Genomic DNA, 19,489 nt, shown 5'->3' on the forward strand with positions numbered 1-19,489 from the left:
ATTTGAACTCATCAATCTCTATTACATTATTTTTACTATTTTGAGTATTCAAAATGTTTGATTCCTTATTTTCCAACAAAAACAAAAGGTTTTATTTTATAAGCTTAGTGTTGGTAAATAGAGTTTAGTATGGTTGTTATCGTGCTAAAAATCTTTAAGATAAATCATTGTTTGTGCCTTTTAATTGACTAGTCTCTAGGCACATATGTCTCTTTATTTCATCTCTTTATTTTTTTAGATATATAAAAAAATATTTTTTTATGAAAACTTGCATGTAATGATTAACAAAGACGTAGACAAGTACAATTGATAAATGTCCATTAATAATCTCACCATTTAATCAATGTATACACAAAGGCACATATATATTCTAAGTAATACTCAATGTATACACAAAGAACATATATATTCTAAAGTAATAAAATGATAAGCAAAGTATATGAACCAAAAACATTGGGTGTAGCTAAAGAAGGTCGAACTTTTTTGAAAAAGTTATACAGTAATTTAATTAATGAATAAACAAAATATTTTTTTGTTTTGCATTTTATTAAAATACATGTGCACCTTAATAATTATATATTGAAAGAATGTACTCATAATATTTTTTTCTAATCAAATTTACGTTACATCGAAATTTTTGAATTCAAATTTCTAAATTTTGTGTGTATATGTATTTATGTGACACAATTGGATGATCTAACTTTAACACTTTACATCATCCTGATTCGTTAGAATATTCTAATATGTCACAAAATGTACAATTTTAGAAAACTACTTTTGAACTTTTATTAAATTTAATCTTAGAAGAATTAAAACAGTCACTTGGACCCAGTGCCCATATAAATTAAAAAATGAAACATATGGAAAGGTAGGCCACCCAAATGTCCCGCGAAAAACGCTCAAAAACATTTCCTGGTCGTGTTGCCCATTTCAAATCTTCCTTTCTCTTTCATTATAACTCCACACCACACCTGAAAAAAGGTTCCCACTTTCAGTTCCACATCCTCAAGCTTTTAATTATCAACATTCAACGACGTGTGTGTATATTTCTTTCCTCAGCTAACAAGAGTACAAGGAGTTCATCCTATTGACTTCTTGAAGTCTTTGCATCTCATTTAAACTGTCTCTATTCACTTGCAATTGTGTTCTCTTTTTATGGTTGGGGTAGCTTAGTCTTGATAGCTCTTCAATTTTCGTAGCGTCATGATTTAGATGTGAAAAAGAAATTTTAAAATGTGTAGTATCCTTTGTCAGTAGCCATGTTTGCTACGTAATCTGATAATTGGTTCACTTCAATCATTATATGCTCGATAATGTATTGTTTTTCTTGAATATTGTGTTTGAAATCATAGTCTGTGTCTTATGGCACACATTTTATGTACGTTTTTTGTGTCCCCCCCCCCCACACACACACAAACACACACACATGACACATTTTTCTCTCATGCATAATCTTTCATTCAAATTCACGTTTATTTTGTTGTGTTTCTCTACATCATTCTATATATAATACTTTTTATGCATTCACTTTATTCGAACTTATCCGTCTTTATTACTTTGTTTTACAATTTTGAAAATTCTAAATGTTCGATTCGTGATTTATTGGGGAAAATAAGAGGTTTTATTTCATTAGGTTAGTGTTTCTAAACAGAGTTCAGTATGGTTGTTATTTCACTGGAAGTCTTTAAGATAAATCCATGTTTATTCCCTTTAATTGACTAGTCTCTAGAAACGTATGTTACACGTATGTCTCATATATCCTTTAGTTGTATAAAAATGATTAAATTCTTATGAAAACTTGCATGTAATTATTAATAAAGACTTTGATAAGTACAATTGATACATGACATTCAATCATTTTGTCATTTTTTCTTTAAAACCAAACGTAAAAGCCTATTGGGATATCCCATATAAATATCTGTCTTCATCCGCTGCCAATTTTCTTATTGAAAGTATACACAATGAACATAGATATTCAAAGCAATAAAGTGATAAGTAAGTATATGAATCAAAACTAAAGAGTGTAGCTAAAGTAATTCGAACATTTTTGAAAAAGTTTTACACTAATTTAATTTTTTTCTTTTTTAAAAAAAAGAAGATAATTTTTTTGCTTATTATTAAAATACGCGTGCACCTCATTTTTATATATGAAAAGAATATACTCATTATATTTTTCTCAATCAAATTTATCATACATCGAAATGTAGGAATTCAAATTTCTAAAGTTTGGGTGTATGTTAAATTATGTGACACAAATGGATGATTTAATATTCATCCTGGTTAGCTAGAATATTCTAATATGTCACAAACAGCACACTTTTGAAAAGCAACTTTGAACTTTTATTAAATTGAATTCAAAAGAATTACGACGATCATCTGGACCTAGTGTTTATATCAATTAAAAAAGAAAACACATATAAGGTAGCCCACCCGGATGTCCCACGACAAATGCTTAATGATATCTCATTAATGGTTGTGTTTCCCATATCAAATCTGCCTCTCTCTTTTAGTATAACTCCACTCCACACCTGAAAAATGTTCCCACTTTAGATCAACAAGAAGTTCCACCTCATCAATCTATGGATCATCAACATATATATTTAGTCAATGTCTTTCCAAAGCAAGTAAGTAAAGGAGGGGGGGGGGGGGTTGTGAAACAAAATTCTGTAACAGTGTAATTAGCAGTTTGAACAAAACTAAACTTTGGTTTTATCAAGATGAGGGAAGTAACAATGGCTTATGTGTTCCCAAAAGGTTTATAACGTCGTATTCCTAGCAATAGCAATCCTTTCCTAGTGTATTAAATGCAAAGTAGTAAGTTAGGTATCTCTAAATTCTTGGTCCGGCATCTAGAGAATTTCACCCCGCACCTTGATCCGGCTACGTGTGTATAATTTTCCGACCCTTACCATTACCTCTTATTAGACATCATAATCGATATATGACATAGTTATTACTTCGCACCAATCGACACTAGCCTATTACATAGCATTACACTAAACCTATGTTGATAATCCTTTTCCTATTGCAACCTTATTAGCCCGGTAAGTATCAACAAGGCGAGTTCTAATGTCTACACTCGTTAAAAAGACTTCTAAGCGAAAGAATTATCAATGCATGCAACAATACTATTCAAGAAATGCTTAATTACGAGGATTACTTTGTGAATTACCCATGGTTCCCACAACCCTAGTTGTCAATTTAGTAACCCATTCTAGCAAGATAACAATTCATAGTTTTGAATGAAAACGTCATAAACTTATAAACAATAAGAAGAAACCCAGAAATTCAACTTGAAATTGCAAGAAATTCCTTCAAACCAAATCCATAAATTGATTAATTGCCAAAGTTTTCAACCAATAATCTTCAATACACAAAATAGAACAATAACAATAGTAACTAACCCCAAAAACGAGTTTTTAATACCCTATATATAGAAAACATAGTCTTAAAGAAAAGGGAATTAAAATAAAGAAAGTTTTTTAGGTGACGCGACTTTAATCTACGGATCAATTGACGGACCGTCGATCAATCAACAGTTCGCACACTCCTTCCGTCAATCAGGACTTAGAATATTTTTCTATCTTCGGATGACACCCTCTTTGAGTCAAATGACGGACCAACAGCAGGTACTTCGATGTCCCTCCGTAACTCCACACTTAAAATTTTTCCAAACTCGGGTACTGGAACCTTTTCTAACTAAATGACGGTTCACCAGTACGCGTCCATCAATCAATCGTCGGACTGTTGTTCCCTCTCGTAGTTCAACACTTGGTCAGATTTTCTTGATTTTCCTCCAAGGTCCTGAGCTGCTCATCTACGGTCCATCAATTGAACAATGGACCATCGATTGCACCCCTAGTCTAGTTCTCCACTATTTTTCAGTTGTTTTTCTTCCCTTGCCACCTGATCATCTTTTCTGCAAAACACAACACAAATATAGTTAAAATCACTACAAAAAGGATTTAGACACACACAACTCTTAAGTGAAATGCAATGAAATCATGGCACATCAACACCCTCAACTTAAATTCGTTGTTTGTCCTCAAGAAACGAACTATGACCCGAAATGATACTTGTACAGAAGTGTACATTTTTAAGTTCTAGTAATCCAACACTATCAACACAGTCTCTTTATTGATTGAGTGTAGGTTTACACTCTCACGCTCAACAAGCTAATTCATGTGGATCACATGACACAATTCCACCATGTAACAGACACTTCTACTGTTTTTCCTCTCACCAAGGTACAAAACTAGTGCTCTCACTTCAAAAGAAATCCTCAGTTTTCACACAATGATTATGCGTTTTGGGTACAAGGATCTTTGTTTCAACACTTGCGCTCAAGAACAAGTTCAGATACATTTAGTACTCTTCGCCATAGGCTTGACCTTTTTTTCACTGCTTAGGTTTACCACACTAGACTCCAAGATCACGGTAGGACTTTCTTGGATTGTAAGTAGGCTCAAGGTCAGGAGTGGTACATTTCAGTACATTTATTGACTTTCTGTCCTCCTTGACATTGCCGCTAATCTCTCTACCTCTTTTTATTTTTCTTAACTTCCTATTTCTTTTTCTATTCTCTCCTGTGCCTTCTTTCCCTTTTTGGATGTGACTTTCACTTCTTTTGCATCTTTTTCTCTACAAATTCTTTTCTCTCTTTTTCTTTAATTCTTCTTATTTTTCAATCAAGTCACATCTTTGTTTTACTTAGGCTTTTTTTTTTAACCAACAACTCTATTCATACCCATATTTGGGTCCATACTCATAATAGCCACCCTCAACTCATGAATTTTCCATAAGTTGAAGTACACAATACCCGAAGTTGAGTCAAGGCCAAGACGAGGTCACTTTCTTCATTAAGCACCCTCAACTTAGGTTGTTGGCCTAAGTCGAGGTGTACATGTCCATGGAGGTAGTGGTGTTAAAACATTATACCCTGGGAAGGTGAGTTGGTGAATAAAAAAATTGGTCTATTACAGGTTCAACATATTTGGATAAAAGGGATAGTGATTTCGTGTGGTTAACTTTTTCTAGATTAGATGTTGGCTATTTCGAACAAGGGCTTATGATCACTTCCTAGTTTCTAGAGTTGATTCCCTTCGCAGGACTAATCAGGCAAGTTTTAGTTAGGCACCAACTGTTTGAACACTCGAATCTCCTCACACTCTCTTGGCACATCATTGCACTATCAGATTATCAGATTTCCCAATTCAGGTTTTAGTTGATGGTCATGCAGTGGGTCCCTATTTATGTCATGTTTAGAGCCAATACATTTAACTTATCTTAACCTATTCATGCAAGCACAATAACGGACGAGATATCATTTTTATTAGCCATCATGCTTTGTTTTTCATGCTTCTATACTTGTACTTCCTAAGACATACTGGTTCAACAGAAAATTCAGTGGTCTCTTATGAAAAAAGAACACAGGTAAGAAAACCCAAAGAGAGGATTGTAAGTTGGGTTACTCAGATTTCACCCTACCACTCACTTTCCATTTACCCCACCCCCAACAAAAAAATTTCCAATTGTCCCCAATGCAATAAAAAACATAAAGAAACAGGGTGGTAGGTGAAGCAAACATGTGGCACATAGCACCGAAAAGATCTCTCAACAAGCGGGTGAGTCCAATTTCTCGAAACCCGCAGGATCATCACTAGGACACCATCAGTAGTGCCCACATCTCCAAAAACTGCACCATCTATAGTTCTCTTAGGCCTAGAACTTGATTCCCCAACAGCCATCTCCAACGCCCTCCTCTGACGTATCTTCTCATCTGCTAAAGACGCCCTCCTAGCCTGCTCACCTCCAGCTCTGTCCACTTCTCTTTCTTGCATGGGCCTCATCATCGGCCTCACTGGTGCAGGTGGAGTGCTGCCTCTTGCTATGACCTCGATGCTTGTACTGTGGCTCAGCAGGGACCTTAAACAAGGCATATAGCATCGTGTGCTCTGCAATCTCAATGGGAGCACTCTCTGTCTTAGTGACCCGCATCTCCAAGATGGTCTTAACATCGGCTTGCAGGCTGGAAAGCTCGGCCTGAATGGTAGTGAGGTCAGCGGCAGGGGATGGTCGTGCTAGCAAACGCAGCTTGGAAATGTCAAGGCGTTTGTGAACCCCCTGAATCTGCTGCTCAGTCTACTTAGTCACCCGCTTCTGTATGTGGTCCTCTACCTCAACAATGGATTCCTACATCCAAGGCTGAATGTGGTGGAGCAGGGTGGATATACGCGCCTCTAACTTTTTGACTCCTGCTAGAGGGACCTATGTTACGGATGGCGGCGTGGATTGCATGTGACGAAAATGTCGGAGTGAGTTCAGTATGCTCTGTTACGGTACAGTCATCCACTTGGGCTAGCTCCATAGTATATGCCAATATCTCACTCAGTGGAGGAACCTCAATCTTGGGCCCTCTGCATGGTGCCGCTACATTAGCCTTATCCTTGATGAGACTGATATCCACTTTTCCTGCTGACTGACGAAGTCTATCACAATGCCAAATTAGCACTCTTGCATCCCTGCTCAACTAAAAGATTAATCATGAAAAGGGGTAAGTGGTGGAGGACTTAAATGCCCTCTCATGTATCACCACCAACATCAACCTGGCGAATTCACTTTCTAGCCCAACCACCATCGCTGCCACTACTATCGCCCTATCCCAAGTGAGTACGTTATCTTCCTGAGTCGGTGACACTATGTTTCGAACAAGAAAACATAAGAATTTGGCCACAAAATTTAGTGTGGCCTTCGGAATGCTCATTCGGGGTGTTAGGACCAGGTCAACTCTTCACCGTTTGTCGCTATGCATTGGGACAACCATTTCTTAACCGCCTATCGCTTCTCTCCACTCCTCAGAAACGTACCACTCTGCATAATTTCTCACTTGTAATCAAATTCTGAAGTATTTCGAGTCCATTGTTATTCGGTGGTGGGGCTGTATAGGAATCGGCGGATGGTGACCTCTCATATGTCAACCCGCAGCCCAGGACAAGTGTGGAGGTGAGAGAGGCTTGTTTTGCAGGCCAGAGGAATCAAATCCAAGAGAAGTTCAAAGAAAGATGAAATGAGACTCAACTTTGAAATTGCTCTTATTGGTCCCAAATTGGTTTGTGAAGCTTTGAGAAAGTTTGGCTCATTAAAGAGAGGTTGAGAACATCTCAAAGTAGGACAAAATTTTATGTTGATGTAAGAAGAAGAGACCTAGAATTTCAAATAAATGATTGGGTCTATTTGGAAATCTCACCCATAAAGAGTGTGATGATGTTTGACTAGAAATAAAACTTAGTCCCCGGTACGTAGGTACATACCAAATTTTGAAGCGTATTGGGAAAGTCTGCTATGAGTTAGAATTTTTAGATGAGTTTTCCCCGGTTCACCCGGTAATTCATGTTTCTATGCTTAAAAAGTGTGTTAGGGATCCGATGTCTATTATTTCCCTAGAAGGGTTTGGAGTTGACGAAAGCCTTTCATATGAAGAAGTTCCCGTAGATATCATATACCAAAGATAAAGAGATTGAGGAACAAGGAAATAGCTTTATTAAGGTTTTATGTAGGAATTATCTAGTTGAGAATCCTAATTGGGAGACCTAGGCCAATATGAAGTCCCAATATTCTCATATTTTTCCTTCTAATCATATTGAAGTTTGAGGTAATTAGTTCGTCTTGAGTTTTAGTGTTTTGAAGTCATGTGTGTTGTATGAGCTTTTCCATGATTTTCTTATGTTATGAATATTCTTAATGAAATTCATGTTTAGTAAGCAAACAAGTTTTCATGATTTACGTTCCTCACATTGTTGTGCATTTAGTATGAATTGCTTGTTCAACTTCATGAGATGAGTTGAAGAACATGCTTTAGTGTGCTTTTGTTAGTAATTGCAAATTGGCTCCATTATATTGTGTTGATCATGATTTTTGTTGGAGAAGGTAGTTCCTCCTATGAATATGTTAGATATTGGATTTCATTCATAATGTATTTTTAGATGGAAATCTTACTCCCTTGTGGTGCATTGACTATGTTTTAGATGGAGTTGAAGTTTCCTCCTTTTGAGTTGTGCATTATTTTGATGTTATATCTTTGTGTGTGTGTGTGTCTTGTCACATCCGGGGAGCACCCCCTAGACGAAACCGGCATCGGCGTCCTCAAAGAGGGCTAAGACTAGCCTCTTAGCATTCGTCATAACATATAATAGGTTAAAATACGGAAAATTTAAAACTTTTCGCTAACTTCTACATTGAGGTTTACATAGACCTTTTCATACACATAATATATTCGTATCGACTATACATAGACCGTTCGTATAGGAAGATCATATACTCTTTTACTTTTATTGCACACACACACACACACACACACACACACACACACACACACACACACATATATATATATATAAGATACGATACTATCTTAAAACGGATGTCTCATATCATAACCATCTAAACAAGAGTATAACAATTGGGCATAGACCATACCATACATCAATGATAGAAGCCACATATAGGGTATTAAAACAAGCGTCTTCAATGAAAAGGAAAGAACATAGAAGTCTTAAAACTAAAACAACATTAGTGGCTTTATAATGGAATTGTACTCGAAAAGTTAGGACCTACCGAAACACTTGGGAAATGTCCAAGTAGTCTTCAATGGCCTTCAACTAAGCTCAACGGATTCATCCTACAATTTGAAGTAAACATAAACATGGGGTTAGTACACACTTGTTCTAAGTATGAGTATATGCACATAAACAAATAAAATCATGCTAAAGAGGACATTTGTTCAAATCCATGCCAAAGTACTTTGAAAAAGCTTTATGCACAATCAGGAACTCATATAAGCCAATATTTACATAATCCATAAGTCCAAAACCATGTCAAACACAAGACCAACATTAACAAGTATAATCAAGTCAACATGTATATCCACATAATTTAGTACATAATTACAACATCTCCAATATCAAGTCATAACATCGACAAGCATTTATAAGAGTTCATAACATCATAACGTAAGCAAGACCCTTACCCATAACCCACCATTAATCCTACATGTGCAGTAACCAAGTAAAGACTCATAACCTTACTCAATCAAGTAAATCAAACAAAGGATCATAATCAACGTCCATCTTAATATAACATAGCATCAATATTATTCATTATCATATTTAGAAATATAGACCAATACCATGTTCATAAATTAAACTAACAACATATAGGATCATCATGTGTAAATTCATCATATTCATAGCATATACACTATAAGAACACAAGAACAACCTCCTAAGGATTCCCTAGAGGCAGATTATTTCAAGGCATAGGTAGAGTCCAATAGCCCTACCTAGGCTATGTCAAACCTCTTAAGTTACCCTAGTTAGTGTATAGTCCATTAATTCATTTTACTTTCGAGAACACTCGCCTTAACTGACATAGACCACAAGAGCTAAGTGTGGAATCCGGTGTTGTAAAACCCTACACCGATGGAAGGTGGTCTACCAGCCAAAGTAGGACCAAACATTAATGTAGATTGTTAGGTGGATTCACTAGCTAGTCTTCCTATGTGGGAAACATAGTTCAATAACTAGGAGATATGTATTGAACCCTCTAAATGCCTATTGGCATTAAAGCATCATCTCATGAGAATCCATAGGGTGAGTATCGCTCTTAGGGGAGTCAACACCTCATAGGAAACTATAGGGTGAATCTTCTTCCGTGGAAAGCCAACATCTCTCATTGTCAAGTTTACTCGGTTCTAAGATAAGTACTTTTTTTCTAATGTCTTTAAGACTGTATTAATCATCATAGCTTAGTTTAGGTCATAGGGTCTAATCATTATCATAACTCAACAAGAATTGGATGAGTATGGTCCTTTCTTTTTAATTCATACACGTGAGGTTAGCACATTTACATAATCGCATTATGATTAGGCACATAGGTAACTTATCACCATTCTTACATCATTACATCTTATCCAACAACTCACAAACCATAATCAAGATATTTCAATTCAACATCATACCAACCCTAATCAATCTTATCATAAGGTAGACTCCAATACAACTTCATCACTAAACACAAGTAATCATAATTGAAGTAGAGGTTAGGATAATAAAGACTTACTCAATATCCTTCAATAGCCATCATCATGGTCTTACCATCAACCAATCAATTACATCCAACAATAGGTGTAACAACATCAATCATTAGTAATTAACAGAAGAACTAGGTCAATTACATCATCACTATCCAATTAACATCAATTCATAACCTAGGGTTAGGGGAAATAGGGTTCATCATTAATTCATCAAGAATTTGATCCAATCCCAACAATTCATTACCCTAGTCGATCCATACATGAATTAGAACAGATAAAACAAGTCTACTGATCAATTCATACTTCATTTCCCATTAATTTACAATCAAGATCCAAGATATGGGGAAATTGGGGAAGGGACATGATCATCATGAAATTCAATCAATTAAAATCAATCAACCAACAATATATACTCAATTAGTCATATGTAATCACAATTAATCAAGATTAATCATCAATTTGAAGTTTAGAAGAAAACCCATTAGAATTGGAAAACCCCTGGAATTGGGTAATTTAGAAATCAACTTTGAAAGGACCTATTGGGGAAAGAAAACCCAAGAGTGAAGAAACCACACCTCAATGAAGATTAATTCACGAAATTGAAGTGAAATCCGAGCGAAATTGACCTTCTTCTTCAAGCTTCCTTCCTTCTTCAATGGAGGAATCGGGGACAGAGAAAGTAGAGATAGGTGAGAGCTTTTGTGTTTGTTTTGGGAATTTGGTTTAGGTGATTTGAAAAATGACTTAGAACTTACCCTTATTCTATATAATCAACCCTAAATTACCAAAAACACCCCTCAATTAAATTGGATTTTTTGTGAAGTCAAAATGCCAAAAATATGAATTTACCGAATCTAGAAAGTGGCTCCGCGTTGAGAGGCTAATTCCAATTTTTATTTTTGAAAAAGTGATCGGAGGCAGTAGGGTTCATGTGGGCTGCGAGTCGCACAGAAGACCCTTTAATCTTGACTCACACAGGCTGCTTTAGCAGCCTGCCCACCCATGTTGGGGTCCTCCTCAAGGACCTTTTGGGTGGTCCTTGAGGCGTCGTTATTGAACTTTTAGACCCTCTATACCACAATATACCTAACCAAAGTCTTTTTACAAGTTTTAGACTTCATTTGACCTCCAAATCCTTCATCAAACATAGCGATGTCAACTAGTTCAAATTAGCTAGATTCTGGACGTCATGGACGTTCTTTGACGTCTTATCTCTTCTCGGATGAATTATAAACATTATTTAAGGTGTTAAAAAATTATCTAAACTCCTACACACTTCTGTTAGGCTCTTTATTAGGTCTTGACTTACATTATCCCTGCCTTAGGAGTGTAACAGAAATCCATGAAAAACATAATCAAGGCATTTACACAAATGACTTAAAGCATCAATTTTCAGACTTAAGGCTCAAACTCACAACATGAGGAATTTCCTTCTCACAACAACAACATGAGCTTAACATATATTTAAAAAGTCAATTATGCCAAAGTTCCTTTCTCAACATATCAACATTCTCAATCACATCATGAAGGCAACAATATACCAAATACATAAACAGTGCAATTCAAGCAAAAGAGCATTTTCCTTATAGTTCATTTTAGCATAAACCTTTTACCATAAACATGCATATTTTTGCAAAAAAATTCAAATTAAAAGTAACTCATTATATTCATTATTAATAGGAATAAATTACCTTAATTATCAAAGAGATGAGGATAACCGGACTTCATGTCGGCCTCGGCCTCCCGAGTGGCTCCCTGAACTGGTGGTTTCTCCATAACACCTTTATAGAGGCCACCTCCTTGTTCCTCAACCTCTTCACTTGAGGATCAAGGATTTGAAATGGAGCCTCCTCATAGGAGAGGTCTCTTTAACTCCAAGACCTTCAATAGGAAGAATTGACTCGGGGTCACCAATGCACTACTTTAGCATATATACATGGAAAACCGGATGAATCGAATATAGCTCACTAGGTAATCTCAACTCGTATGCAACCTTGCCAAGCCTTTGCAAAATTTCATAGGGACCCACATAACAAGTACTTTACTTCCCTTTCTTGCAAAATCTAACTCCTTTCATGGGTGAGATTTTAAAATACACCTTATCACTTTCTTCGAATTCTAATGTTCTTCTCCTATTGTCGGCATAAGACTTTTGCCGACTATAGGATGTTTAAAGCGATTTCTTATTAGATGAACTTTTTCCAAGGTCTTATAGATCAAGTCAGGACCAAGAGGCGAGGATTCGTCAACCTCAAACACTCCAATAGGAGACCTACACCTCCTACCATACAATGCTTCAGAAAGAGCCATGGACATTGAGGAATGATAACTATTGTTATAAGAGAACTCAACCAAAGGAAAGTGCTCATACCAACTACCCTTGAAGTCAATGATACAAGCTCTAAGCACATCCTCAAGATTTTGGATAGTACGTTCCGCTTGACCATTCGTTTGGGGATGAAAAGTTTTGCTCAACTTCACTTGCGTACCAAACCCTTTCTGAAACGATCTCCAAAACCAAGATGTAAATTGTGTGTCCCTATCCGATATGATGTATAATGGAATACCATGAAGACTCACAATCACATATATATAGATCTTTGCATAATCTTCCACCAAGTAAGTGGACTTAATGGGAATAAAATCGCGGACTTGGTCAATCTAACCACCACCACCCATATTAAGTCCTTTTGCCTTCAATTCTGAGGCAAACCTACTATAAAGTCCATATTAATGTCTTCCCACTTCCAAGCGGGAACTTGGATTTCTTGAAGTAAACCACCCGACTTTTGGTGCTCGGCTTTCACTTATTGGCAATTCGTACAGTTTGTAACAAATTCCGCTATGTCATTTTTCAAGTCATGATACATCTTAGTAGAACCCGGATGAATAGATAATGGACCCATGAGATTCCTCTAGGATTTGATAGCTCAAATCATCAACATTGGGTACACAAAACCTTCCTTGGTACCTTAAAACACCATCCCCCCCTTGGAAGAATGACTTATTAAGATTACCAAGGACCGATTCCTTCAACTCCATCAATAATGGATCAAGGTGTTGCTTAGAATTGACCTCAATCACCGAAGATGATTCGGAGTTGTGATGAACCATAATACCACCACTCGTAGAATTTCCCAATTGAACACCCAAAAGAGCTTACCAATGAACATCCTTTACTAGGTATTTCTTGGCTTCATCTACATGAGACATACTATCCATAGTCATACGACTTAGTGCGTCTGCAACCAAATTCGGGGTGATAGAGCATAATTATGTCATAATATTTCAACAACACTAACCACCTTTGTTGTCGGAGATTGAACTCCATTTGGGTAAGCACATATTGAAGACTCTTATGGTCGGTATACACATCAACATGAACCCCATACAAGTAATGCCTCCATATTTTTAAAGCAAAAACAACCGCCGCTAACTCAAGAAGGCATAGACTATGAATTTCTATGTTTCCTAAGAACACACGCCAAACCCACTCGGGATGTATCACAATATACCACGAAGACCTTAGTAACCTTTGGTAAGGTCAATACCAGAGCGGAGATAAGCCTATTTTTTAACAATTGAAAGCTTCTTTCACAGGCTTCCACCCACTCAAACTTAACATTATTTGGATCAAGGTAGTCAATGGGAAGCAATGGAAGCGAACCCATCAACAAACCTTCTATAATAACCCGCAAGACCTAAGAAACTTCTAATGCCAGTTGGAGCCAAAGGTCTAGGCCAATTCTTGACCACTTCGGTCTTTCTCGAATCCACCTCTACCCCTTCACTAGAGATGATATGACCAAGAAAAGCCACCGACCTCAACTAAAACTCACATTTTCTATACTTAGAAAAAAGTTGATGTTCTTTACGGACTTGCAAAACCACTTTTAAGTGGTCCACATGCTCACCCTCATTCTTCGAATGTACCAAAATGTCGTCAATGTAATAACAAAGGAATATAGGTAACTTCGGAACACCCTATAATAAGGTCCATAAAAGTCGTCGAGGCATTAGTCAACCCAAATGACATCACCCTCAACTCATTGTGATCATATCTTGTTCTAAAAGCCATTTTGGGAATATCCTTATTCTCACCCTAAGTTGGTGATATCCGACATCAAATCGATCTTAGAAAAGTAGCTTGCCCCTTGCAGTTGATCAAACAAGTCGTCAACCCGAGGGAGAGGATACTTATTTTTAATGGTCACTTTGTTAAGTTGCCGGTAATCGATCTACATTCTCAAGGACCCATCCTTCTTTTATATAAATAAAACTGGAGCAACCTTTGGGGAAATACTAGGTTGTGTGAAACCCTTGTCTAGTAAATCCTTGAGTTGAGCCTTCAACTCTTTCAATTCAGTCGGAGCCATCCGATAAGGAGGAATCAAAATGGGATTTGTATCCAGTAGCAAGTCAATACCAAAATCAATTTCCCATTCAGGAGGAATTCTGGGAAGATCATTTGGAAAGACCTTCGAAAATTCCCTCACTACGGGGACAATATCAATGGGAGGAATCTTGGAGTCTAAATCTTTGACTCTTACCATATGGTATAAACACCCTTTAGAGATCATTTTGCAATCTTTCAGACAATAAATGATTTGACCTCTAGGAATAGAATTTCCCCCTTCCATTCTAACACGGGTTCATTTGGAATGTTAAACTTTACCACCCTTGTTCTACAATCTATTGTAGCAAAGCAAGCATGCAACAAATCCATACCGAATATAACAACGACATCGACCATATCAAGTTCAACTAGTTTGAGATAAGTAATTCTATTGGGCAACATTATGGGCACTTTCTATATACTCTCTTTGCTACAACTGACTCACCCACCGGAGTAGTCACCATAAATGGATCTTTTAGAATGTGGGGAAAAATATCAAACTTTCTAGCTACCAAAGGAGTAACAAAATATAGGGTAGCACCTGGATCAAGTAAAGCATATGCATCAATAGAGAAGACTTGTAACATACCGTTCATCACGTCAGGAGAAGTCTCTTGCTCACCTTTAGAGCGGAGAGCATAAAAGTGATTCTTCGTCGGAGCATCTACATTTGAACCACTTACTGGTCCACTACCTCTCTGTTGACCCTTCAAAATTGGGCAATATCAGGCCTTGTGCCCACTTTTTCCACAACTAAAGCAATTGTCTTTTCCAACTAAGCATTCACCGAAGTGACCCTTCCCACACATGGACAAGTAGGTTTCTTGTTTGGTGAACTAGTACTCCTTCCCTTTTGAGTCTTAGAATTAGACACCCTATCATCATGAGCCTTAGGTAAATTGGAAAGAACTTGATTAGAGAACCTCTTCTTGAACATAGGCTTGCCTTTGATATCAAGCATTCCTTTTGAAGAACCACCATCAAGAGACCTTTCCCTCTTGACATCTACTCTTTCTCTTAGCCCTTGTATCTTCCAATTGTTGAGTGTGAACCATGAGAAGAGAAATGTTCATCCGACACTCTAGTCACAAAGCGGCTCATCTCATCCCTTGGGTGGGAAACCAAAGAAGGAGCATACTTTGACAACTTAGGAAATTTCAAAGAGTAGTCAAGTACACTCATACCTCCTTGTCGAAGGTTGATAAATTCTTACACCTTAGATTCCCTCTTTTCCCTTGGAAATAACCTATCAAGAAAACCCTTCTTGAAGATCTCCCACGTCATCGGACCACCCCTCAAAGGCCTATTGTCTCTCCATTGGACGTACAAGTTTGGTCCACATCTTTGAGTTAGTTAGTGGCTAACTCAGCCTTCCCACTAGTAGCCAATCCCATATCATAGAGGATATTGTAGGTATCATCAATGAATTCATGGGGGTCTTCCTCAACTTTGGAACAATCGTAAGTAAGGGGATTCATCCTAGTGAAATCCCTCAAATGAGAGTCCATGGTGCTACCTTGTTGGTTTCCTCAGGGTACCACATCCCGGTTAGCTTGGGCCGTCATGGTTTGAGATTGAGTAGTGATGGCTTGTGCTGAGTAGTAATGGCTTGGGCCATTTGGATAAAGGCAGTCCTTATGTCTCCATCCGTAATGGACGGAGGATTGGCCGGAGCTTGATCATCATTAGCTATTTCCTCAAGTGGAGGAACTTGATTGCCACGGGGAGGAACTCCCCCATTAGCAATCTCTTCATCAAGTCTTTATGCAGCATTTCTTCGAGTATTCATACCTATAACCACAATAAAAAATTTAGGTGAAAGCATACATAAAGTAGACTCTAGAGGCATGAAATTGGATTTCTAAGAAAATGATAATTTCCGAAGCATCATATAATTTCCTATTCATAAGTGTGGCGCGGTTCACAATTATAAATAAGAATATACATAGATGTAGTTATATGAGACATCGACTCTAAAAATATTCAATATCATGCTCTGATATTAAGTTTGTCACATCCGGGGAGAACCCCCTAGACGTAACCGGCGTCGTCGACCTCAAAGAGGACTAAGACTAGCCTCTTAGCATTCGTCATAACATATCATAGGTTAAATGCGTAAAATTTAAAACTTATTATTAACTTCTACATTGAGGTTTACATAGACTTCTACATGCATAAAATATATTCATATCGCGTATACATAGACCGTTCGTATAGAAAGATCACATAGTCTTCTGCTTTTATTGCATACATATATATAAGATATAATATTTTCTTAGAACAGATGTCTCATATCATAACCATCTAAACAAGAGTATAACAAGTGGACATAGCCCATACATCAATTATAGAATCCACATATAGGCTATTACAACAATCGTGTTCAATGAAAAGGAAAGAACATAAAAGTCTTAAAACTAAAATAACATTAGTGGCTTGATAATGGCATTGTCCTCGGAAAGTGAGGACCTATCGAAACACTTGGGAAATTTCCAACTAGTCTCCAATGGCCTTCAACTAAGATCAATGGCTGGATCCTACGATTTGTAGTAAACATAAACATGGGGTTAGTACACATTTGTTCTAAGTATGAGTATATGCACATACATAATTAAAGTCATGCTAAAGAGAATATTTATTCAAATCAATGCCAAAGTACTTTGAAAAAGATTTATGCACAATCAAGAACTCATATAAGCCAATACTTACATAATTCATAAGTTCAAACCATGTACAACACAAGACAAACACTTACAAGTATAGTCAAGTCAACATGTATTTCCACATAATTAAGTACATAATCAAGAGAAATCCAAAATCAAGTCATAACATCAACAAGCATGTATAAGAGTTCATAACATCATAAAATATGCAAGACCCTTACCCATAACCCATCATTAAGACTACAAGTGCAATAACAAAGTAAAGCCCCATAATCTTACTCAATCAAGCAAACCAAGCAAAGAATCATAACCAACGTCCAACTCAATATAACATAGCATCAATAGTAGGCATCATCACATTTAGCTATATAGACTAATAGCATGCTCGTAATTGAAACTAACAACATATAGGGTCATCAGCATGTAAACGCATCGTATTCATAGCATATACATTATAAGTAAACAAGAACAACCTCCTAAAAATTCCCTCGAGGCAACAAGGCATAGATAGAGTTCCCTACCCCTACCTAGGCTAAGTCAAACCTCTCAAGTCACCCTAGTTAGTGTATAGTTCATTACTTCATTTTACTTTTGGGAATACTTGCCTTAACTGACATAGACCACAAGATCTAAGTGTGGAATTCGGCGTTGTAAAACGTTACATCGATGGAAAGTGGTCTATCGACCAAAGTAGAACCAAACATAAACGTAGCTTTCTAGGTTGATCCACTAGCTAGTCTTCCTAAGGGGGCAACATAGTTCAAGAACTAGGAGATATGTATTGAAATCTCTACATGCCTATTAGCATTGGAGACTCATCTCATGAGAATCCATAGGGTGAGTATCCCTCATAGGGGAGTCAACACCTCATATGAAACTATAGGGTGAATCTTCCTCCACAGGAAGCCAGCACCTCTCACTGTCAAGATCACTCGGTGAAAAGCTAAGTCCCTTTTTTTGAAATGTCTTTAAGACTTTATTAATCATCATAGCTTAGTTTAGGTCATAGGGTCTATGTGTCATATAACCATCATTATCATAGCTCAATAAGAATTGCATGAGTGTTGTCCTTTCTTTACACGTGAGGTTAGCACATTTACATAATCGCATTATGATAAGGCACATAGGTCAGTCATCACAATCATTATATCATTGCATCTTATCCAAAAAATCACAATCCATAAATCAAGACATTTGAATTCAACATCATATCAAACCTAATCAATCTTATCATAATTCAATATAACTTCATCACTAATCCCATGTAATCATAATTACAGTAGAGGTTAGGATCATAAAGACTTACTCAATCTCCTTCAATATCCCTCATCATGGTCTTACCATCAAACAACCAATTACATCCAACAATAGGTGTGGTAACATCAATCAAATAGTAATTAAAAGAAGAAATAGGTCAATTACATAATCAATCAAATTAATATAAATTCATAGCCTAGGTTTAGGGGAAATAGGGTTCATCATGAATTCATCAAGAATATGATCCAATCCCAATAATACATTACCCTATTCAATCCATACATGAATTAGAATAAGTAAAACAAGTCTAATGATCAATTCATACTTCAATTCCCATCAATTTACAACCAAGATTCAAGATTTGGGGAAATTGGGGAAGGGACATGATCTTCATGAAATTCAATCAATTAACATCAACTAAACAAAAATATATACTCAATTAGTCATAATTAATCACAATTAATCAAGATCAATCATCAATTTGAAGTTTAGAAGAAATCCCATTAGAATTGGAAAACCCTATGGAATTGGGTAATTTAGAAATCAACTTTGAAACGACCTCTTGGGGAAAAGAATCCCAAGAGTGAAAAACTCATAAATTAATGAATATTAATCCACAAAATAGAAGTTAATCCTAGAGAAATTGACCTTCTTCTTCAAGCTTTCTTCCTTCTTCAATGGAGGAATTGGGGAGAGAGAAAGTAGAGAGAGGTAAGAGATTTTTCGTTTCTTTTCGGAATTTGTTTAAGGGGAGTGATAAAATCACTTAAAACTAACCCTTAGGCTATCTATAATCACCCCCTAAATGTAACGACCTGTTTAGTCGTTTTGAGCAGCAGATTTTAATTCTGGAAAATTGGCTGAGGAAACGGACCTCACGACGGAACGTCACAGGCACGACGGACCGTCGCAGGGTCTCGTTTCAGCATACTTAGAAATTCTGAAATTGGGTACTGAAAATCGACTCTCTGTAATCTGTGACGGACCTGCAGGACGTGCCGTCACATCCACGACGAGCCGTCGTAAGCTCCCGTTGCAAAACACTTCAACTCTTGAGAAATTGGTACGGGAAACGAGTCTCTG

Source organism: Solanum pennellii, chromosome 1 (genome assembly GCF_001406875.1).
Source record: "Solanum pennellii chromosome 1, SPENNV200".
NCBI lineage: Eukaryota > Viridiplantae > Streptophyta > Magnoliopsida > Solanales > Solanaceae > Solanum > Solanum pennellii.